Genomic DNA, 25709 nt, shown 5'->3' on the forward strand with positions numbered 1-25709 from the left:
TGCAAAAAGATACGCGGATGTATATGCACGTAAGACGTCAGGCAACATAAGAGAGAAGCAATAAAAGGGCATGAATGCGCAGTACATTATCCTAAAATTACGAGGATCGTAGATCGGTTAAATCGCCTCGATACAATTTGAAATTATGGCAGACGTTGGCGGCGGCTTAGCTCCGCCGCACACAAATATATACGTGTGTACACACGCGCGCTTCGGTTGTTCCCTTTTTCTTCGCCAAGGAGGATAAGGCTAGGACACCCCCGCACTCGGGTGAATAGAGGTGGACGATGTGGGCCGGCCGTCAGCGGGAAGAAACTGGAAGTTAAAACGTCGGGCGTCGTAAATTCCGTCGTTCTAAGGCCGAGAAATCGAAAACTATTTCGCCACGCCCCATAGATTACATTGCGGAAACTCAAAGCACACACGCGAGAGGGAGAGAGAAAGAGAGGTGGGAGAGAAAGATCGGGGTGCTGCGCTGTTTCCTTCTCGGTGGTGGAAAACGAACGCAAATAAACGACCATCCGGAAGTTATTGGCCACCCTCTCTCCTCCTTGTAGCGCGCCCGCTACTCTAACTCGCAGTTTATTAAGTGCGACATCCTTTAGCCTTTTCACGCAGACCGGAAGCGAAATAGGAGAGCTTTCTTTGAAAGTCGATGCATCACCGGGGCGCGTGCTCTTTTTCTCCGAGGGAAAAACCCGCCAATCCCGAAAGTCGTGCGCAGCATCCGATTGATAGTTCGTCATCCGCGATGAACTTCGAACCTCACTTGATTGTCGTAACGAAATTTCGACGCATTCATCCAGGTTCCGTTTGACGACTAGAAGTGATACCATTTTTGTCAGATACAATTTTCGACACACTACGGAGAATTTGTGTCTTGTGGACGTTTTTGTCCCAATTAAAAAAGTACAAGTTAAAAAAATACGATAAAATAAAAATAAGATCTCATAAAATTTGTAGCGTAATAAATAGAGTAAGATGTGCGTCTTTCTCGGATAACTTCTCAATTATTGATGTTTTTTATAATTTATATTTCTATTAAGTCTCGTTAACGCGATCGTTTCTTGTTAATAATTTTCCTGACGTTGAACTTTGCAGATATTTTACTTCATCATATTTCTTATGTTAAAGTTTGTTGCAATAACCAATAATATAACGAGAAATAGACATAATTATAATTCATGTAATATTTATGTAATGTTGGTATCATGATAAAACTCAGTCTTTGAGTTTTATCATGATACCAACAAACTATACATACTTTACAATTATCAAACTGAAGTTTCTAAACAGCAGAACTTCTAACATTGACACAAGACACAATCGAAAAAAGAGAAGAAAAAGAAAGAGATTTTATATCTAAAAAACTATGTAATGTGTACACACATGTAACATTCAAATACTGATTTATTTAGCGCAAAAATCCAATTGTCTCGATACAAACGTGCACGTACTGTTTATTGGAAATCTATACGATATTATTCACGAGGAAAAAAATATAAATAGAAAGATAAAAGAAGAAGAAAAGGAAAAGAAGAAAAGAGAGAGAAAGAGAGACGTTATAACGACCAAATTGTGCAATCACTCAGATAGTGTGGAAAAATATACGCCAGACCGATCAGTGAAAAATCACGTTATTACCTGGCTGAAACGGCGAAATAGCAACTATGCGTGCGCGTTGTGACAAATCGGGGTATCGTAAAACGAACGAGAATCGCCCGTTATCTTGACAAGCCTACTGATTATGTCTATTCCAGAAAATTGAATTCGGGCTTAGAGCCAGAGATTTCTAAGAGTCTAACCGAGATTACGCGGTACTCAAATATATATTCTCTGCGTTTCAACGTGTTTATTCCGATCTATATATTATATGCGAATTTATGATTAATATAGAAATGATTTACTGATACGAACTTAAAATTTCTCGCAAAAGTTATTCAAAAATATAGCTTTCTTGTATATTTAAAAAATTATTTCAGCGAATTACGTATATTGAAAATTTTAAATGAGAGAATAAATAACGGAGAAAATAACGGAGGATATAAATTCATATTGTGAGACGACAAAGTAGATGAAAATACAAGAAGACAAAATTGTCGCCAATACTCTCTTTTAACATATATATTGCCACCTGTAGAATACAAATTTCACGAGCGATCCATCCACGAATAATCTTCAAAAGATCCTAGAACTTTTTTGAGACTATGTCGTCGGAAGTTAGACAGTGTGAATGCGAATGTGCAGAAAAAAAGTTCGGTCAAACTTTTTGCAACTTTGTTCTCCGCACGAACGCAGTGTGCAGTTGCTAATGCAATCGAGACTTGTTATTTGCGCAACCCACGTTTTCGAAAATCAATAAACGAAAAATAGCTTGGAGAAATTTTCTTTTCTTGATAAAAATTAAGAATTAGATAGCAATTAACAGAAACTAGAAAACGTAAGAAAACATAAACTATTATTTAATTAAATACCTCACTCTTGAAGCCCAATAAGATCTGTATCTCTCATATGAAAATTAAGCTTCGTCTGTGTCAATAATTTCTTGTGTGCAATACGTTAGCAAGAGCGTAAGAGCGTAAGAGATGCATTTTCCTCTTTGTTGTTTCATAAATTTCTGCTTTAGAACTCTCTGGACGGTTGATTTATGAATCCTTCTGCAATGGACTATATCCGCGAGTTTCCCGAGTCCAAAATTATGCTACAATTATGCGTTGATTAAAGAAGATCCACGTTGTTAGAGCTTTCTCGGCAATCGTAGTCGTATTGTAACGCGAATATATAACGAAGATATTATTCAGGAATATAGCGAATAACAATTTCGCAGAATGCACGCGTGCTATCTTCAGCCATTTTATTTCAAATTTTTATCAGTCGAGAAGTATTAAAGAAATTTTCCTTTAAAATGTAGGAGCAAAGAACAGTTAAAAATTATATATTTAAATATATTTAAATTACATATTTAAAATTTATTATAAAATATGTTATATATTTAAATATACGAACATTAATAAATTTTTTAATTCTAAATGAATTTTTTTTATATTTTATTGAATCTTCCTAATCGGAGAACAATATAATATCAGGTGTGTGGATGGATTCATGAAATATATATCTTAAATCGCCCGAGGTGAATCGTGGCAGTAATAAAAGTATCCATTACGAGATAAGGACAAATGATAAACGATGCAAGAAGTCGTTCCCTCTTGCGAGGGAAAACTGCTTTTCCCGAGGAAATATTTACTTCCACCGGCAAGCGGCACACATTTTGCGAATCGTTAGTTTGCAACAAGAGAGTCTCGAAGAGATCAGATAACTTTTCCTCGTCGCGTTTCATCATCAAGGATAGAAGGACAGATCTGAAGAGCGTGTGCAAGTCCCCGACAGGAAGTTGATGATGCGAATCTACGAAACAGGTCTATTAAATGAGCTCGAGCGAAACGGTTGAAGAAAACTCGGAGAATAAGCTAACCGGAATATATAACATCGTTGTCCAATATCACGACACGAGTCATCAACGTAAAGAACAATTGACCGTAAAAGACAATAACAAGTATCAACGTACATATATCGTCAATAACATCGTTGAAAATCCAGAGGGATGTGATACTAAGAAATATATATATGTATGAAAGAAAAAGAAAAGAGATAAAATGTAACGCATTTTGATTCTATGCTTTAATATATACGATTTAATTTTCAAATCCCTTATAAAATGCGAAATTTGACATTTAATGCCTTTATAGAAGTCTTTATATACTAATTTACTAATGTAACAAATTATATACATATATTTCTTCCTGTATTTTATTCTTCATTATTTTCTTTTTTTTTTGTTATAATTCTCGAAATAATCATCTCTGACATATATATATATATATATATATATATATATATATATAGTTAAAAATATTCAAATTACTTCAGGATGCACTAAGTAATTGCACCACAAAGACGGAATAAACAAAGATTCTATCTTCCTGCTGCGGGCTATATTTCTTCCTTGTTTATGAGCAGAATCGCGAAAGGATCGAATAACTTTCTCGGAGTTGCTCATCACGTCGCTCAGAGTGATCAAGAGAAAGAAACGGACGGCTGACAAGCGCAAGTTGAATTCTACCAACGAGAAAATGAAAAACTCAACTGACAAATTTTCTACATGCATATCGCGACGATAACATTGCAGCAAATTTGCAAATTCAATTCACTTGTACTTGAAACGTCTGACGATATAAGATATAAATAATATATATAATCCCCCGAAGAAAATGATTCTTTCAAAGTAATATTTATTTAACGGGTTTACCGTATTAATTTTTCGGATGTTTCAAACAAGTTATCGAAAATTTTGATTTCAATCTTAAATTCGAAGAAAGAACTTAATCGGCAAAAAAATAGAATAAAATTGAAAACATATTTTTCTCGCGACTAGAGAAATTACTTTACGTCCTTCTCGCGCATCGTTTTTTCATTTACACTGATTCTTCAAAATTGAATAGCGGTTCCATAAATTGACATTACCGTTTTGAGGAATTAATTATTTTTGCACATCGAATTTTGCTCGCGCGATTGTTTCGATGAGATGCGCCGACATCGTCGTATTGTTCATCAAGTATACAAAACTATCGGTTTTCGCGCACGATTTACAATGGAGATGGAAGGATATGGATAGTTGTTATACGATGCATGATTGAGTCCGCCCGTATTGAAGCGAGATCCTTCTCGTGAATTTCTCGCCTTATCGATCGTAAGATGCGCGAATCTCGCATATATGTACGATCCTTCAACGGATTTGAACGGTGGTGTCAATGCATCTATAGGATTGCACGCATTTTAAACGTAGCGTCGAGATTGGTCGGGATTTTTGCATGCATAGATCCCGATTACGACACACACACACATGAATGATCATCGTAAAATGTTTTGTAGATTCTCGAACTTGTCATGTCTCCAAATTACATACGTTATTTTTTTGTGCATTTAAATTATTCGTACCTTCTATCTCCATTTTCCACTTTTTCCTATATCGGTCAATTGATAATACTTCCTCACTCACGTCATTATTTTTTTATCATATCGCATTAGGTATATAAATAACACTCATCTTCCCACAAAATTACTATTTTTTTCCTTCACGCTATAATTGGACCGCGTGAAGCGGTATATACAGGGTGTCCGGTGGTTCGCGTTTCACCTGTCGTGGGCAGATTCCTGGGATCATTTGGAGACGATTTTTCCTCAGCGAAAATGTCGAGGGAGGTCATCATTTTTTTGCATGTTCCCAATTTTTGTCATCATGTATCTTTGTAACTAAGCCTTAAATTAAAATTCTATTAAAGTAAACTCTATCTGAAATTAACTGAAGAATGTGATTTTGTTAACATTTTATTTCCACAAGGCTTAGTTTGTGAAAAACCCTTTATTTTCAATCGCTTATAACTCGAAAATTATTGGTGCCTCGACATTTTCGCTGAGGAAAAATCGTCTCCAAACGATCTCAGGAATCTGCCTACGACAGGTGAAACGCGAACCACCGGACATCCTGTATATACAAAAATATAAATAATTCATTCAATTTAATTCTATTATTCCAAGTTGCGGTACCTAGTAACTTATCAATCTTATATAAAATGATAAATTTATGGAACTTTCTAATGTTCTGTATAATCCGCCATGTTTAATTCATATCACACTGCATGACCTAGTCCAAAACTGCAACACAGCGTAGCGTAACAGACATTCTTACGGTATGACAGTACGTTAGTTGTTAAATAAGTATGTGTCTTGTGTTATATTATGCCGATGTATATCTTTGTGTACAGCGGATATAACTCGTATATCACATGGCTTTGATCGTATATGCATGCTTGTTATTACTGTTATGAGCTATCACGCAATCATGGAGACGGAATAAATGTGATTAAGCCACTCATAATGTATATCCGCGATTATAATTATACGCTTCTATACGAGGAATGCAAACTCCATCGCTATTCAAAATAGTGATAGACACTGATATGAAAAAAATTTGTTCAGAAAAATCTGAATATTGAAATAATAGATATCAATATTACAGAGAAAAACTCGTCTCCCTTTATGCGACTATTTAATATGTGCTCTATATTTTTTATATCTTTTGTTGTATAATTTTAAGAACAAAGAGAAGTTGTAAACACGGTTAAATTTGTTATATATTAAGCTTGAGAGTGACCAGAAGAAAAATATTTTTATCAGAAGTAATTACGTAATTTTTACTCCGCACTGAAAAAAATTACACGTCGGATAGTAAATGAAAACATACCGCACATACATCATCAGCGTTCTTTTATCTTCTGTCTGTCTCACCGTATCTTTTATTCCTAATAAAAAGACGTATATAATGGAGTTTACATTGAAAACGTCAATATGATGGGCATGATGTTTATATCCTAATCGCATGCATGGTCAACCAACAAGAGACTTTCCGCACACATGTCACTAAGCTACAAGGTACAATAATATTTCGCCACACTTTTGTATCTAAAGATAACACGAGAATATGCAGCGTCATGAAATTGACATCGGGTTCGATATATCCGCAAAAATGTAGCTGTCAAAAAATTGATCCGACACGACGGATAAACAAGACAAATGTATATCTCTGTGATACGAAGAAACCCATTATATTCAACTCTATAGATTGCATTGTCAAAATCGATTAATTTTCTTTATTAAATTATTATAATTTGATCTGTAAATCCTAATGATAAGCAGAGAAAACAAGTTCGAAAGCTTGAGTTGCAGAAAGAAACGGGCGACTTGCAATTTATACATTTGCTGAACCTACATTAGAAATCTTTTTCCACGTAACGTGATTCTGCGCCTAATTATCGTTAATTATTGATAAACTCAGGTTTCCCGAGTCAGCCAATCGTTCACATGCTCACCGTTATTACTCTTCGAAAGTAGGTAAAACCACTCTCTACAATTTATTTAGATTTATTTTATTGTCCTTCCTGCCAGGCATTTAAAGCTCGACTGTATGTTACGATCCGACTTTAGTATCGTTCGAACGTGCTCAGACATCTGGAGAGTTCCTCGATTGCCCCGGTACTCGGATATAGGAGAGTTCGTTCAAATCTAAAGTCGAGTGAAGAGAGAGAGATTGCGTAAGAGAACGTCACTACCGTCTCATCAGATCGTCCCTCGAAATTCGTCCGAATAGCGACGAACAAAAATGTAATTTCGTTGCCGCTTACCCCGAATTTTTCCTCGGTAACGACCGATTTATTGCCATCGTGTTAGGGCGAGATACAGAAAGACAGATGTACCATCGAGATCTAATTTGATTATATTGAATTCCAAAAGACAGACAGAGAGAAAGAGAGAGAGGAGGGAGGAGAAGGGAAGATGACATAACGAGGGAAAGAAGCAGGCGACAATGTAAGCGCGAAAAGGAGAAAGGATCGATCATGAACGGAGACCGACGAAGGAAATCGATACCAGAGCGTGACGTATCCGGTGTATCGGAAAAACGGAGGCTGTAGGAATCTCTGACGAAACGAGCAGAGGCGAATCGTGCGAATGCAGACAGTGCGGCCGAGCGAGTGCGGAAGCTGCGCCATATGTGCTTGTATGTGTGTATGTATGTCGTGTATATATATGTATGTATGTGTACGGACGCGGCAATACGAGAGATGAGGGAACCGGATGTTGGCCGTTACGTCCCGGCGTTCGTCTATTCCGCCAAGCGAATTTGCATATACACGATAACGATGCCGTGACTTTTGCTCATATTTAACACGTTGGCGAACAGCAACGGGTATAACAGTTACGGCGAAGTTTATTTTGTCATGTTTTCTCTCGTATATGTGTATGTATGTGTGTGTATGTGTATATGCGTACCCCCTTGTCTCCCCAAACTATCTTCCACAATTTTGGCACGGCACTTATGTCGCCGTATCTTCCTTTTTTTCTCCCAGCAAGTTTCTCTATAGAAAAAGATTGAAAAATATCATAAAATTTGTTACTTTGTTCTGATTTTTCAGATTTTGAAATATTATTATTTTTTATTTTTAGATCTATATTTTGTGCATTTTTCGTCTTTTTCATCTTTTTTGGATTTTATACCTTTCTTGATCTATTCTAGATATTGAGGCATCATAAAACATTTTTATAACAACAATTGTTATCATTATATAATACTAATACATTTATATATTAATTACATTTACCTAAAATTGCAACCAACATTAAAAATCATGAAAATGATATAATTACACACGTCAGTACGATTTCTATTATTCACACGGGGAAAAAAGGCAATATGCAACTTCGCGAGAGGCAAATTTAATATTTGTTACAATTCAACGAATGTTCCTTAAGTTCTAACGTTGAATAATTACGAGCGGAAGCTCACCAGCAACGGAGCATCGCGAGTGAGGCGGAAAGACTGTAAAGTTGGAGAGTAAAGCCGCCGTCCCCTACCTGCACCCTCAACCGCATGCCAGTAAACAAGTCTCGAAAACAAGAGGAAAAAGAAAGGGAGAGAGAGAGACTGGAGTGTGTAGGTTCCGTTTAGAAGTGTATTCGAGTCTCCTCCGTTGCATTTACTTATCTACAGCAATCGTGGTTTCCAAGACCAGTTCTCCTCTCTCTCTCTCTCTCTCTTGTCTTTTACCACCATCGAAACAACACGAATTGTAGACACAGCCAGACGTCGTTCCTTTGCTCACATTGAGAATAGTGCGGACAATGTCTCGGTGTTAATCTCCCCGTGAAAGATCTTACCAACAACTTGTTCGTCAGATTAATTAATGTGGCTTATCAGTAAAAGCATGCAAAACTTATTTCGCAAAGAAGAATTATGTATTATTAATAATACCTTGCATAAAAATTAATCAGTTTTATATAATTAATCTCAGTTTTTATATAATTATATTTTAAAGATTTGTAAAAGATAAAAACCAGCAAGACTTTGTATTATTATCTATATGTTATAGATATTACTATTTCAATTGTCAACTCCATTGTCCATTTTTACACGGATTTATATATATAATATATATTCTAATATAATAAATATACGTATTTTTTCCATATTATTGTATAAAAGATAAAAGCTTCATAAAATTAAAAGTTGAAGCAAATTCAAGCTCTTATTATGCGCGTCTAATTAGCACATTATTCGTAATGAGAAAAAAACCAGTTTTTATAAGAAGTATTAATGTTTGTTTGCAATAGAGACCATAATTTTTTACCATTAATTGCTGTCTCTCAGTTTTAATTTTATTAAAACATACAGAACTTAAGAAGAGTGCTCATAAATTTCGCTTAAACACCGAAGTCCTCTTTAACAGCAGAGCGCGAAATTGTATATCTTTATAAATTAGTCGAATAATATCATGCCATATCATATTACTGTGACAATTTCAGTCAATTTTCATTTCAGAAACTACACTCGTCAACAAAATTAACGCATATGTATTTTAAGTCAAAATTTCGCATAATTTCAAATAAGCATAACTTCGCTAAAAATGATCGGATTTGAAAAATTTTTTTTTCACTGTCAAGCTTGAAGTCTCTACTTTAAAAACCATTCGTCAGATTTTTAATTTATCCTCCTCGGGGGTACGTTACTGCTTCAAAAGTAAGGACGTGTTTTGTCTCTAAAAAATTGCGTACTTTGACGCACTCCACGGGATGAAATACATTTTTTTCGCAAATCTTATCATAACTATCGTAAAATGTGAACTTTTTACTACAAATTAAAAAAAAAAGCAAAGTTCGTACGATTTTTTTTCGCGGAGTTATTACATATGAAAGTTACCCATACATTTTTTCCATTTATCGCCAGCATTAGTATTACCCGACACGCACCACGAGGTTGCTGGTTAGATTTGGCGCATAGTGTGTGTGTGTATGTGTGTGTGTATGTGTGTGTGTATGCGTCCGCGCGTGCGTGCGTGCGTGTAAATTTGGGCTCAAATTCCTTAAACAACAATTAGAGCATGCATTAATATGCGTGAACGTATAGAAGAAATAATCTGAAGACGAGGCGGGAACACACAATTTTGAATGAGAACGTTCCTACATTTCCCTCTCCTAACCATACGCACGCACGCACGCACACATACACACACACAGCAAAGAGGATTTGGAGTCATTAAATGGAAAAAATGTATGGGTAACTTTCATATGTAATAACTCCGCGAAAAAAAATTGTACGAACTTTGCTTTTTTTTTAAATTTGTAGTAAAAAGTCCACATTTTACGGTAGTTATGATAAGATTTGCGAAAAAAATGTATTCCACCCCGTGGAGTGCGTCAAAGTACGCAATTTTTTAGAGACAAAACACGTCCTTACTTTTGAAGCAGTAGCATACCCCCCAGGAGGATAAATTAAAAATCTGACGAATGGTTTTTAAAGTAGAGACTTCAAGCTTGACAGTGAAAAAAAAATTTTTCAAATTCAATCATTTTTACCAGAGTTATGCTTATTTGAAATTATGCGAAATTTTGACTTAAAATACATATGCATTAATTTTGTTGACGAGTGTATATGGATCGAGGATGTTTTCATTACTCAGATGATTGTTCAAACATCTGCGTAGCTTATTCAAATAGTCGATACGGGGTATTAGCGAGATTAATTAAGTCATTATTGGACTTACATAATTAAGGAACGTACGCTATACATGTACTATACATGTCTCTTAATTATCTAAGTGATGTAACAGCTCACTCGGAGAGGATATATATATATATCGTTTTACTACCGCGTGTGCAGCGGATCATTGTGACATCTCTTCGAAGCGCATGCAAGCGAGAGTAATATAAGTGTTATAAACTACCACTATGTGAATTTTTTTATCACCTACTGCGCTTTTTCTTCCAGTGGATCGTAAATGTCTGCAACATCTTTTACTACGGTATCGCCGAAAAACCTTGTCGTCGAGTTCGCTTTTGCACGTAACAGCGCACTTTTCCTCACTTGCAGTTTACGAGCATACGTTAGTTCTCGAAAAAACTGTCCCCGAAAAATTTCGTTACGTCCTTCTTATATTTTGTATGGAAATCTAGTTTTATTTTTCATATGTATATAAGAAAAAAAATGTGTAAAATTTTTAATTTATATGAAAAGAAAATGGAAAAAAATTTCTCCCGTCAGAAAAATATACTATGTTGTGTGAATAACTTGATAAAAAAATTAAAAAATTCTCTTAAACTTAAATTTCGAAAAAAAATGACTGGAAATCTACATGTTTTATATTTCAATTTTCTGTAGCATGATATTTAATAGCAATATCAGTAACAATATATATCAGAAAATATTTTCATATCTTTGAAAAAGATCGTATCGTTTACGACAGATACTTTTATTTTCTTTCTTGCACAATGAATAATTTAAAAAAAAATAGACTAAAGATATTAAAATGTACCATCTTATACGAAACACATATTATTTTTAAATTTCAAACATGCTACATCAAGTGATACAATGAACAATGAAAACGTTAAGTCTCTAAATATAATGAAATAAATGTATTGAAATAAAAAAAGATCGATATATAACATCTTGTTACGTATTTACCATTTTATTACTTATATATTCATATATCGTAATAAGAGAATATTTATTTATACTTCTACAGAGTTCTGCTCTGGAACGGAGATACTGCAGCAAATTAATTCCTATCTTTGACGTATTAGTACATGAATAGAAAACATCTCACCAGCTTGTTATTGATAACAAACTTCGTAAAAGAAGAAACCATGATATCTTGTTTAAGAAAGAGGGGAAATTCACGTTCTTCGGCCACTTTATAAAACATAATTCGTTTATAAATTACATGATCTGATCGAGGCTTTAATTTATTAAGCCATGTTAATTGAATATTGATACTCAAATTCGTTTTCGTAAAATATGTAGAAACTCTTTCGAAATTAGATGCGTAATAAAAAACTTTTCGATTTATAATTTCTTTCTACATTTCCGCATATTCATTACATGAAATGTAATTTAATGGTTTGTGTGAATTTTTTTAAATTTAAATTTTTGATATAATTTCATGAAAAAATTCATAAAGCAAATAACGTGACTACTCTGCACTGAGGATATTAAATATGTAAATAAATGTATTTTGTGTTTTCTGTTTCCTTCTTTCTGGGTTTTTTTTTTCCTCTCTAAAATAGATTAATATCTTATAAATATCATATTATAATAGAAATCGATATTACTATTATATATCTATGTGAAACTTATATACGACTGTAAAATATAATGTATCAATATTTAAACTATATAACAAAGTTTAACTAAAAACTCTTGTGACATGTTATAACAATATTTATAATTTTTAATATCTATTATAACTTTATAACATCCGTTATAACTCTATTTTTAATTCATTTTATTACTTATATATTCATATATCGTAATAAGAGAATATTTATTTATATTTCTACAGAGTTCTGCTCTGGAACGGAGATACTGCAGCAAATTAATTCCTATCTTTGACGTATTAGTGACATTTGAAATTCGCTTTAGCCGTTCAAACCCGCATAAACTGCGGAAACCCTCAATCACACCCTCAATCACAAATTACAGAAGATTCTATTCCCACATGTCTTCACGTTTAATTATTCGTATTGTTCATATCGAGCGTTTAGAATTCAAACGCAATATGACGTATTTGTTGACAAATACTGACAGGATTTGTTGATCTCAATCGGCGGTGCGGATTTCCTATATGTGTGTGTGTGTGTGTGTGTGTGAAAATCGCGTTCGCGTGTCACGGTTTATTTCTGCGGCGGGGATGAAAACAGACAAACGGGGATCGTCGCGGACGCTTTCTTGTATGTAGAACATTCGGTATATTTTCGTCTAGTTTCCCCGACATGTTGAATGTTGATTTATCCCGATGGATCATTCAATTACGCCAATTAGCTTGTATGGAACACACGATGATGTTCGTTTTGCCGCAATACGGCATGACCTAGATTTTGCTGTCTCTTCGCGTTAAACTATATGATCGCTTAAAAGCAGAGACTTTACCGTGAAACATACATACGTGAATCCGTGCAGAACTAAAAAAAGACAAATCTCATAAAAAAAACATTGGACCTTTCGTAGACAAGCGAGTGCGATGCTTAATAATGAAATACTTTTCATTATTAATCACGACGGAAATAAAATTATATATGGGAAATTCGCAGATTTAAATTTTCTACATCATTCTTCTGTATTAATAATTGAAATTTATTAAATTAATGTATGTCAATAATGTCTGTTTTTGCTGAATGTTTTCTTCGTAGATTTTTAGATTAAGATTTAGTTATGCTAAACTGGAGCACATCATTGTGTTATTCTTTCTCGAGCATATTGAAGTAAAATTAATGATAATAACCGTATCTCTTATATGCGGCATTATATTAATTAAAAACTAGCGGTAATTAGAACGTTAATTAAGGCTGAGATATTCTGTCAGAATATGCAACTTTGTTTGCGACTCGGGTTTGCAGCTCACTTTGCTATAATTACAGAAAGCACTTTTCAGCTAAGTCCCGGCCAACTCTTCTCCAACTCGTTTCCATTCTTCCCAAGTCGGACCGTCTTTCTCTCTCTTTCTTTCTTTCTCTCTCTCCTCTCTTTCTCTCTTTTTGGTGCCGTAGTGAAATTATTCGATGCCCTCTTTGCCTTCAGGAAGGTGCCGAGGATGTTATTTGAAACGTGAGCTTTCGCCCTCCTCTTCGTTTAGTCTTCTGAGAGATTTACGAGACTAGTCTTTATCTTTCTCTTTCTCTCCAAATTTTCCAATTTTTATTCCGTAAATTACGTTTAACGTTAATTAAACACAAGTGAAATTTTTCCAACATATATTTATGTCTATTCATTCATGTATCGTTTATAAGAATTTCTTCGTTATTTTATCACGCAAATTTTATAAAGTTATATGTAAATTTAATTAACATGTAGCTAATTTATTAACACGTTTATTTCTTTTTGTTATGAGATTATTATTTCTTATCAAGTTTGTTAACAAATCAATGTATTTAAAATTTAATTTACGTAACTAGTAAAAAAAAATACAGACATTTACATTTCTATAAATTTTTTGACAAATGACACGATAAAATGACGCGATTAAGCGAAAATATAAAAAACTTAATGCAGAGTTTATATGTTAGATCGTTCTATAATTACCGTAAATCCAAGAATCGTCATCATTTATCGTGGTCCTATATACATATACGGCAAGCGAGAAAGAAAGAGACGAAGAAGTAGCTCAATGGCGAAAAATTTGCATGATACTCGTATATTTTTTGCAGCAACAGCCGCGCGGTATCGTTGTCGTACGATCGATGGGTCGACGTACGATCGATCGAAGATCGGCAATCGAATCACCGCTGGTGCTAGTCCAGCAGGGTCCGAGAAAATGCGGAACTCTCGACGTTGATGGAGATACGAGCGTGGAAAAGAGAGAGTAGAGAAGGAAACGAGCGAGAGAGAGCTAGAGATGGAGAGATTGAATGCAAAAAAGAGTAAGCGAGAGGCATTCATGGAAATACAGAGGAAACGGAGCGCTGAATGAGAGAACACGGGAGGCCGGTATAAGACTGTAGCGGAGAGTTAGTTGCGGGTCAATTTAATCCTGAACGGTAGTTCGGGGGAGTCCACTTAAGTATCTGGTAAATAGATTCCGATATCGAGTACGTATCCTAGATCCTCCTCCTCCTCCTCCTCCTCCTAGGCATTCACTTCCTTTTGCTTCGCTCGATGCCCCGAAACCTCCCCGGAGATCCGTCGATTCGAATCTCTATCTCTCTCTTCCACCCCCTGTACTCGAACCTTGTTCAAGACAAAACGAAGAGTTACTCGGCGCGACGTAGAGAATTAGTATTCAAATCAATATAGTACATTCATTCGCGAGTTCCGAGCCATCGAATGAATCACGACCCATTGAAACAGCCATTATCAATAAAGAACATGAAGCGTATCGAAAGACATTCATATATTAGCGGAAAATAGCAATTATTGTGTGCGTGAAAGAGTGCAATTACACAACTAAAAAAAATGATTATTCTTATTCTATTTTTTTCTTCATTTAAAGCTCGCTCGCCAATGTAGGTGGTACATATATTGGCGAACAGGCTTTAAAATAAAGTACTGCAAAACTATGTAAATAGAGACTAAACATACAGTGTTTTCGGTGAATAAGCACAAATGTCCATTAATTTCGGGTCATCTGATAATAATGTTGCGTTAATTTGTATTTGCGATCAAATAGTAGCAGACCCGCATCGTGGTCACAAAATTAAAGTAAATTCAGCAGATTTTCGATGCTAAAAATAGAGTCCCATAAGCTACAACTCTTCACGTTATTTTATGTTTTTTAATTAAAAGTGAATCGACTCATGTGTTATATTTATTTTTAAACTAAAGTTGAATTATTTTAGACAAGAGTATTGCGTTATTGAGTCAAATAAATATAACGCAATATTGTATTATTTATAAATTTTTTCTATATTTGATCGAATAATTTCTGAATATTTTAAAAATAATTTTATGTAAAACAAAACTATTTTTTAATATTAACATATTTTTTTACTATGTACTTATGCATTATTGCAAGTTTAAAAATAAAAATAAAAAATAATTTATATTTAATAATTAAAAGAAATAATAAAAATATAAAACGTCGATCAATTAGTAGCTGCATCAAATATTGTGAAAAGTTGTTATTGAATCTAATATAAAAATAGATAATAGCTGCGAAAATGAAATGAATATATGCGGCGTTCAAATTTAACATGGAAAGTCTCCCGAGAATTTATCGTAGATACTATCTGCCTGTTGTTCAACACTGATTTATACAGACCCGCTCGTTTTCTCACAGTCGTGTGTTACTCTCGTCTTCGCAGTTGTCGACATTGCGTCGCACGAAGAATGTGACGACGAATTTCTGCCGTTGCGGGGGCGCACCCAATTCACGATCCGGCTTTACACAAGCTGTGCTATTTCATCTGAATAAACCAGCGCGTCATCATGCAATGTAGGAGCTTCCCGCACCCGCTTCCCAGTCTCTCGCTACTTTGAGGCGCGCTCGCTATCTCACGCAGCAATTTGTCAATTATATCTCCCCCGTAATGGGGAATGAATGCGCATCGCGGAGCATTTCGTTTCGTTTCACCTGAAATGCCTTTCAATGTTAGGCGCGATTCGCGAAAACGTGTTTCGAATGCAATCGGTGTGCGCGACTCGATATTATTTACATGCATCTCTATGCCATCAAAGCGCTCTTCTGATATCTGATGATATCTGAGAGACGCCAGGTATTTATCATTTCCGTCTCTATTAGTCTTTGTAGTCGCAAAAACTAAGATTCTCTCTTTTTGTTATAATATTCTTATTATTACTGCCAATAAAAGCGTTGATTAAAATAATTTTTTATCATAATTTTTGGATATATTTTTAGATATAAGTTAGTACATTTTGTAACAATTTGTAATTTTAGTTCTTTAGTTAATTGATTCGATTTACTATGCGATGAAAGAAATTTGTTTTATTGTTTGTAATTTCTCATCGATATTTTGCAAACGCTGACAGACTTTTTGCTAAAATTATTTCCAAAAATACATTTAAAAAATACCTATATAAATATATCTATATGTTATATTGTATTTTACAGTAGAAAATAGTTGTGCAGCGAGAAGATTCATCACAAAGTATAAAAACATATTTTTTAACACGAGATCATACAATCGTTATTTCAGATTGCTGCTATGAGATTTATCAAAGATTTTTTCGAGCATTTTTTGCAAATTTAAGTCGTGCCCATCGCAATTCCGATCACACTAACGACACATAACGCCAATTATTAAGCCGAGTAATACGACGTATTACTCTCTCAGCTTAATAATTGGCAACTATATAATTGGCAATTAATCTGTGCGCGACATAATCTCAGTATTTCCCTAGATTTAATGTATTTTCGATAATAAATAATCGAATAAATTTAATGAAATAAAATAATAGCAAAATTTATATATTCCCGCATAGCGTTTTATCGCATTTTCAGATGATTTCCGCTTATTTTGTTCACTGATTTCGCCGGCTAAGTTCCTCCGCTAATACAAATTCTTTGTCACGCTTACTTCCAAAGACGTACCCGACAACATTTCGAAACATTCGCCACGAGAAATCGTACCGTAGTAAACGACACCGCGCGCAAGAGAAGTAATCTACCGGAAACACAGTCGGCACGCGCGCGCGCATACCAGGAAATAAAATATACTTAAAGCACAAATTCCGTTTAAACGGCTCGTGAGACCGCTTTGCCGGTTGTCACAACCATAACGGGGAAAGATACACGGTATCCCATTCGTAGACATCTGCACGGCAGCTTAAAAGTCTCCCGCGATCGGGGTTGGTAGGAGAAGGCAAGGGGAGGAAATATCTTTTCTCGGGATAAAGTTTTAACTAGTAGCTCGGGGGAGTGGTCGGAAACTCTTCGGTAAAGCATATTCGAGAAAATGATGTTAAAGAGTGAAGCGGCAGGGCGTCGAACAAGAAAGTGGCAAACGATAGGGACGAAGAGGGAGACGGAGAAATGGTCGAGGGGTGATAAAGGGGGAAAGATATAGACTGCCATAGCCTGGTTCAAGAGACTGAGAGGGAGATTGCAAATTAAGCATGCAAATGCTTACACAAAATGTAACATCTCGTCGGTGTGTCACCGCGTATAACCACGTCTGGTTGTGTTCCTGATTCTCATCCCTCTCCTCCCTCCCTCCCCCGCCACCGGCACTTGGGGGCACCTTCAGTGAACCAACGCGACGCGATGCTCGGCCACGCTCGACGATACGAGAGCAATGCAAATTGCAATGCCGCATACATAATGCATACGTACGACTGCGAACGATCTTGGAGACGAAGCTGCGGCCATCGAGAGAGAGAGAAAGAGAGATACAAGCTTCTTCCCTCGCGTCCAAAGATCTCATACGGAAACACTGTTCTGGTATGAGAATTTTTTCTATCAATATGATGACAAGGAACTTCTCCTCGCAAAGGTCTCTAAAAGAAAAGGGAACGACGAAGCGTCGATTATCCCTATATATGCATGCGTAATAGCACCACCGCATGTATTAGCATCGAGATTCCAGATGGAGATAAAACGGATCGCGATCTCTGATTAACGTTTATAATACACGCTAGAGGAAGAGATGGCCGAGAAGCAGGCTGAGGACGGGGAGAGAAGGGGGAAGGCTAATTCGTGGCGTATCCATCCATTGTCTTCGGCCGATGAATTGATGGATTACGCTGTGTGTCGACGAGAAGATACATCGACCCTCCGTACGGCAATCCGTTTGCACGCCCGTCCGCTTTTAATGTCCGTCGAAAGATAATTTACAAGGCACAGGCCGCGCTGATATCGCCTGCAATTAACGCCCTACCAGGGCCCTATCAGATATCTTCCGCGTTCAATTTCATATGGGCGATTTAATCCACCGCGTTCGCCAATCGGATAACGACGCTATCCAAGTTCGATAGACCTTATGAGCGAGTACGCGAAATAAAATGTTCAGCAAAACGCGAAAATACTTTAAATCCCTTTCCGGCTAACATTGCGGAAGCATGTGGCCCCTTTTTTAAGCTACGTCAGTTTGCGAAACTCGTACGGAAAAGAGTTTACGATAATATAATTCCTTGCATTTTTGTCTAGTCATTTAAATTCCGCGGAAAAAGAAATGGCAAACGTTTTTGGAAAACTTTTGTATTTGCAATTCGAATTCATAAATAAAATTTAAATTTTTCCAAAATTTCCAACCCAAAATATTTACGTATGATAGCGTTTAATCGATATCTGTGACAATGATATTACGAAATTGGTAAAAACGGAAGATTATTAAAAATAAAACAAAATATCGCGCTACTTTTATTATGAAAATAATTTGTAAAAAAAAAACACGAAGTTTTATATAATTGCATAATTATTTTTAAAGGAGAAATATAAATTACCCAAATATGTGAAGAGAAACATGCAGAACGTGTATTCTGGTATAATTTTCACCAGATTATAATAAGAAAGCGACATGCAACATGCAACTTTTTGCTCGCGAGTAGCGTTCACTATCAGCAGATCGCAGAAGATGTTTCGCAGATATCTCGGCCGATATCAGAGGTATAACGGAAGGCATGCCAATTGCTTGGCTTATTCCGCTCTCCGTTTGTGCGGAAGCAACCGGGATATCTGGAGACGTATATACCGTCGCGTCGAGGGAATTCATCGCTGTCCAATTTTGTCACGCGACCTCGCAGAATGTCACGCACGAAAAGTCGCGGATAGAGTTGCGCGTCAGAGTAATCTGTCGACACGCGTGCGTTGTGCGTGTGATGGATTTCCCGCTTCCGATCCGCTTCCACTTTTGAATACGCGGCTGCGTATATGATTTCTATATGTATATGGTGTATGTTGAACTCGAACGTTGCGCGCGAATATATCGATAATATCTCGCAATATATTCCGATTTTATTTTACATTTTATCATTGTATATGCGCTCTCTATATTTTCTGAAACAGTATTTCCTTTATAGTCACTGCAGGATCAATATTTTGTTTGTACGAAGTAAATAATACACAAGTGTAATGAAAAGTCCTTCCTTATATAATTTCAACTTTTATTTATTTTATTTTCAAGTATTTATATGTAGAAAAGATTCCTTTTTTGTATTCTTGAATTAATTTCAAAATAGTGCGTTATTGTTTTAAATAATTATTGTGCATTTTAGGATAAAAATAATTTATGCATATATAAAAAGAGAAAAGAAAAGACTAATTTTATAAATAATATAAATTATACATTTAATTTATAAAAATCGTAATATAACGAATTTAACATTTGCTAAAATATATTTTTCGATGATTTAAATTTCTCTCTTTCTCTATAAAACAAAATTGCTAGAAATTATGTTCGTGGCTATACAAATGTTTTCATTCGAATTTTCAATTCTAATGTATGTGAATCCTTGATATTTGGTGCGATATTTGATTCTAAGCGGGCAGACACGACGAGACGAGAAGAATAAAAGAGAGCGAACCTACAGCTTCCACACGGCCAGAAAGAGTATCTTTTTCTCCTTTGTTGTTGCTTCGCGCGGCAGTTGGAAACTTGTAAAGGAAAGATCTCTTCCGAAGACGGGACCAAGTTTTTACTAGCGAACTCTTGCGAAGAGAATGTGACGTGTCTCACGTGCGACGAATACAAAATAAGTGTTTATTCAAAAAAAGAGGAATAAGTGGACGTGTTCGCGCATTTAAGAAAGCATAAAAATGATAAATTGGTTACAAATGACACACATAAAAGTATCAATTCAAATTAATATAGATTTAATAGTAAAGTAATGTAAAATAATCATAACATACGTACATTTTTTATTTATGAAATTTGTTTATATAATATGTATATATTGCCAGTTGTATCTTCACTATTTTCATGCTGATAAATTTTTGTCAAACATAAAGTTATAAATTTATATTAGATTTCAAAATTTTTTAAATATAATTAACAATATTACATTTATATTACAAAATTTTTGTAACTACATATATACAGTTTTTGTGTTTATTTTATGCTTACATAATTATTATAATAATTATTGCAAGTATCCAAAATAGAAGGTGAAGTCTATATGCTCAAGGATAGAATGTTATACGAAGTTAAATTAATACTCAGGAATGCAACCTAACATAGGCAGCGTAATCGCTCTTGCCACCTTTGCTATATGGTACAAGATATTGGAATACTCTCGAGTTGTAGTAAACAATTGTCCGTGAAACCTCAGTTTGACTTAAACCACGTCCAATACTTGACCAATGAATGTAGAAAATCGATAATTGTGAGAAAATAGAGAAGGGAATTAGAGAAGCATGTGAAAATAGAGATAGATGTCTACGATCTAACATTCTCGCATTAAAAACCTGTTATTGCTTTTACTAATATTTTTCTTTATCTTTTTTTTTGCTTAATTTTTTAAAATACTTTTAAAAAATTGAGAATGACAAAAATTAAATCACGCAATTGTGAATTTTGCAATAATAATAATCAATGTTTATGAGAAAATTCTAATAATTAAATAAATAAATATTTATTCTACCTGTCAACATAATTTTATGTATAACATATGATAATGAATCTGACGCCAAAATTATTAGTTATAAACTGACTATTTTTCCAATAAACAAAAGTAACATGTACGAAAATTTCTTTTAAACTTAATCACTATGTTTTTGAAAGAATAGATTCGTAGATTATTACTTCTTATCTTTTTATTCACTTTATCTATTTCTTTCTCGTACATTACACGCTAGTCTCGTGTCTTCTTTGTTCAGAACCAACGTTCAATGGCCAAAGGGTACAAATTTTCCAAAGACCAATTTTCGACGACGTGAGAGAAATCGAGTCACGCCGTGGCCGGACTTTGCACCACGAACTTAGCTTCAGTTATGAGTTTGCGACTGTCCTCGGACATCACTGACGTGCTAACTCGACACGTGCTCACCTCTACGGGGCGATAAAAATGAATTTTGTTGGAAACGGTTCAAGGGAAAGAATGATAAGCCGGAGAAAGCTACAATCTTTTATTACTTGTTACGAGCTGCCGCCGAGAGTGCGTTGCAAGCAGACGGGACTGACAATAATTTGAAAAAGAAAGGCAATTTCCGAAAAGACGCAAGATATTAGCAATAAAACTCAAATTTACATCGCTCTTCGTCAAATGCATCATTCATCGCAATATATTTTGGCGAGTTTTAGATATAATTGTGTTAGATATAAAAGCTATCTGAGTTGTCACATAACACAAATACTAATGTCAATCGTTATACGAAATAAATACATATTTTTTTTATTTTTGATACATATATTTAAGAATACTTGCGGTAATTAAATTGCAAAATCAAAGAAAAACGAAGACTTGTCTTTGAACTCATCAAATTTTAACTTTCAGACGTGTGGCCAGAATTTAACAACTAATTCGATTGTTATGGCAAACTCGATGCACGTCTTCACGAAATCAAGCGAGAAGGCTGAGGAGCAAACTCGAAACTTTGCGGAAATCTCCTCATCTTGCGGTTGACTTCACGATATGGAAATGAAAGGTACCTTATCCTTCAACAAACTGAGATATAGTTGTTTGATTTACGACTTTTCTCACAATTGTTATTTTAATCCTTACCGCGCTTTATATATGGAAAATATATATATATATATATATATATACACATTGCCTGTTTCAGATTCACCATCGCCAAATTGTTGACTCATTAAACTCACAGAAACTATAATAATTGTAAAATAAATATATGTAAGTGTAATAATATCCCTGCGCTGTGAAATATCATATTGATATACCTAAGTTATAATGAAGATATGAAGGAAAATTGAATTCTTACTCGCTAATGCCATAAAATTAAATGCACGCATATTGGATTTAAATTATACGACAGATTTGATTTCAAACAAAGAAATTATAAAAGGGCTTTATAAAAGAGAACTCTGATGTACTATATCTCTATGCTAAAACAGAAAACATAGATAAGTAGTGCGATATTGCAGAAAGAGTTAAAGAATTTCATAGAAATCCGGAAAACCGTCATCTCTCTTTGAATCTTTAGAACAATTTCCTGAGATAAGAAGTAACGTGCAGCAACAGAAAGCATTTCTTTAATTATCCTCTTTCTAGATATGGCGTTAAAGAAAAGAAATAGAAAAGTATTGGAAAAGAGATCTCTGCAAAGAAACTCAACTTTAAGGTAGATAACCTCCCGTCTACTACTAATACAATTTAAAATAGATTTGCTTGTAAATATAACTTATTTTATGTATAAATGCATTGACTTAAGAGCAAACATTCTTAAGACGCTAATATTTTAACAACGTACTTCACATTACGATGACTTGATTGCGAGAATTGCAACATAACTGATTTGCCTGAATCTATTTGTAAAATTAATACTGAGATATTTTTCATTTATTAATTAAATTAATTTTAATAAAGTTTCTCTTAACTAATGTGCGACGTTTCGAAATCTTTTGCAAGTAACAAAACTCTCTAGTATAAAATATAATATGTAATATAATATGTACATGAATTATTCAGAAAATTTATTATAGGATTAATACTTGTGAATAATTGTGTGATTCAATATTAATTTATTATTTAATGCGTCTACACAAAACCAGAAATAAATGAAATTGCTAATGGAGTTATAAATTTATAATATGTACAACGTTTTATATATATACATTATTTATTAATATTTCTCCGTTTTTATAAATATAGATCTTAATCCTTCCTTTCAATCTTCATTAAGCGCGGACTATGTAATAAATTAAAATCCCGAAAACGCGGTACGTCCGAAAATACAAAGTATAGCTTTCTCCCCCTCTCCTTCTTGCAGATTTACGCTATCTTATTTAGAGGCGCGTGACATTTATGTAACACAACTGTCGTAGCACTGGCACGGTTACGTTTGTCCCGAGCACGAACGTTAAAGATCACGAAAGCGAGAAGGAGCAAGAAAGTCTACGTGGACCGCGAGTTTATAGACGTCCACCCCCTGCAACCCCACATCTCACTCTCTCTTCGGCCAATTCATTCCCTTTCTGCTCGACGCTCGGACTCGCAGAAAATCCCCTTAGCAAACACAGACTGCCTTTCGCCTTTCAAAGAAAGAGACTTTCAAATTCTTCACCATGAAGAGAGAAACGAGGTGAAGGGCAATTCGACCGGTTACAAGCGTAGAAACTCGGATCGTAAATGGAATGGAACGAAGCATCAAATGTCCCCCGCGAACACACTCATTTTATTATATATTTTTCTCGCACTTTGCACGTTTCTCTTTCATATTAATATTAATTATGAATATATCGAAGAGCTTTCCATATTTAATGGTACGCCGTTGTATCGCTGTTTATAATGTTTTAAATATATACGTTTAGTTGATGTCCTATTGTATTGCGAATACAGATTCTATGAACGTAAAGAAGAGGATTACAATTCAATGTAATTACATGTTACGACTCTAAAAATCAATTGCAAGTTTTTTTATAACTATTTGATAAACTTTTTTAACAAGATCACTAAAAATCGCTCAATATTTATTTAATATTTATATTAATCGTAATGATAAAAATAACATTGTGAATATATGATAGTTCATATAATAAAATAAATGGCATTATATGTAACATTTCGAAAATTTTAAATAATAAATTAGAATAAAAGAAATAATAATTACGTAATACAATTATATACATTATTATATACATTATTATTCTTTTATTATAATTATTAATCGATTATTTATACTAAACTTTTATTTATTTTTATTTCAAATGTCTTTATTCTTATTAAATATAAATACGTTGATAGTTAAAGGATTATAAAAAAAAAGATTTAACATAATTCCTTAAAAGCCGTTCAAAATAATAAGATCTAAAATGACTTTAACACACACATTTCAAATAATATATCACTTCAGAATTCTTATTCCATAATGTTACTGATATGTAAACTGATTCTGAATGCCAATTGAATAAAGAAGAAGCTGTAGTCTTAAAATGAGAATTCCCGTTTCAAGTTGCAAAAACGATGTTGCAGGAATATTCTTACTAATTACACAGGCTTTCAGAGTACCTCGGCTCGTTTCTACATTTTGTTTTGCTCGCCAGTCACCCTTGTCTTTACCTTCTCTTTCACCTGCGCATTTTCCCGCCCGTTAACCTCGCTTATCTCTCTACAATGAAACTATTCGAAACCGAGTTAGCAGAACAAATACTGGAAGGCTGAAATTAGCGAAAAGCACTTGTCGCGTGTCAAAAGATCGTTGAAATATTTTAGAAGCAGAAAGAGACGTGGAGATAAGATGATATGCTTACAAAAACCGTCATTATATATAACATATATATAATTTTTTATTTTAATTATTATTGTCATATTGTCTCATAATAATACTTTTCAAAATCTTTACGTTACCGAAAATAAATTTTTAATTACTTTTAAATTATCTCGAAACAAAGTATTTAATCACAATTTCATACTAATTATATCTTTTACTTATACAAATATATCACAACATGCAAGATAATTTTACATATATTACAAAACTATCAAAATATATTAAAATGTTTATTTTCTTTTCTTTCAAGCAATATAAATATATACACGCGAATTATGCAGATTTATAATAGTTTAATTTTATTTATAAAACAAGGGATACATTACTGCGAAAATCTAAATGTGTAGAATTAAATCCGCTTCTCTCTTATCGCAAAGAATAGTTTACTAAAGCAATTTAAGTAAATGGCCCCATTGTATTTTATTAGTAAGTAGCACAAGTATGAGATACGGGTTATATATTTGAATTTACATTGGACATTACAGGAGAGAATTTTTAATCGGTCAGTGTTTTTTCCCTTTCCCTTCCCCACATCAATTCCGGCCAGAGGAGCATCTATATTCATCTTCGTCAATGTCGTTGCATGAGATGCATGCTGCATACACACATAGCATATACGTATGAATTTATGAATATTCGTCAATTCCAGATACGCGAGGACGGCTATCGTTTTCAACCAAATTTATACCGCTTCTCAAACTATTGCGACACACTGGAGAATGTGTTATCACACACTGCCATGAATCTTTAACAGATTTTGTACAATCT

General features: G+C 34.4%; 1 long non-coding RNA gene across 1 annotated transcript in view; it reads left to right on the forward strand.

Moving 5' to 3' along the window:
• LOC145932591 (uncharacterized) overlaps window positions 1-21542 on the forward strand; it is a 213563-nt gene extending 192021 nt beyond the window's left edge. Inside the window, exon 9 of the long non-coding RNA XR_014424740.1 lies at window positions 21372-21542. This is a non-coding gene — a long non-coding RNA (uncharacterized LOC145932591). The remainder of the gene's footprint in view (window positions 1-21371) is intronic.
• Window positions 21543-25709: the final 4167 nt, after the last annotated feature.

This window comes from Prenolepis imparis, unplaced genomic scaffold (genome assembly GCF_030444845.1).
Source record: "Prenolepis imparis isolate NDT839.2.m4 unplaced genomic scaffold, iyPreImpa1.0 SCAF_2, whole genome shotgun sequence".
NCBI lineage: Eukaryota > Metazoa > Arthropoda > Insecta > Hymenoptera > Formicidae > Prenolepis > Prenolepis imparis.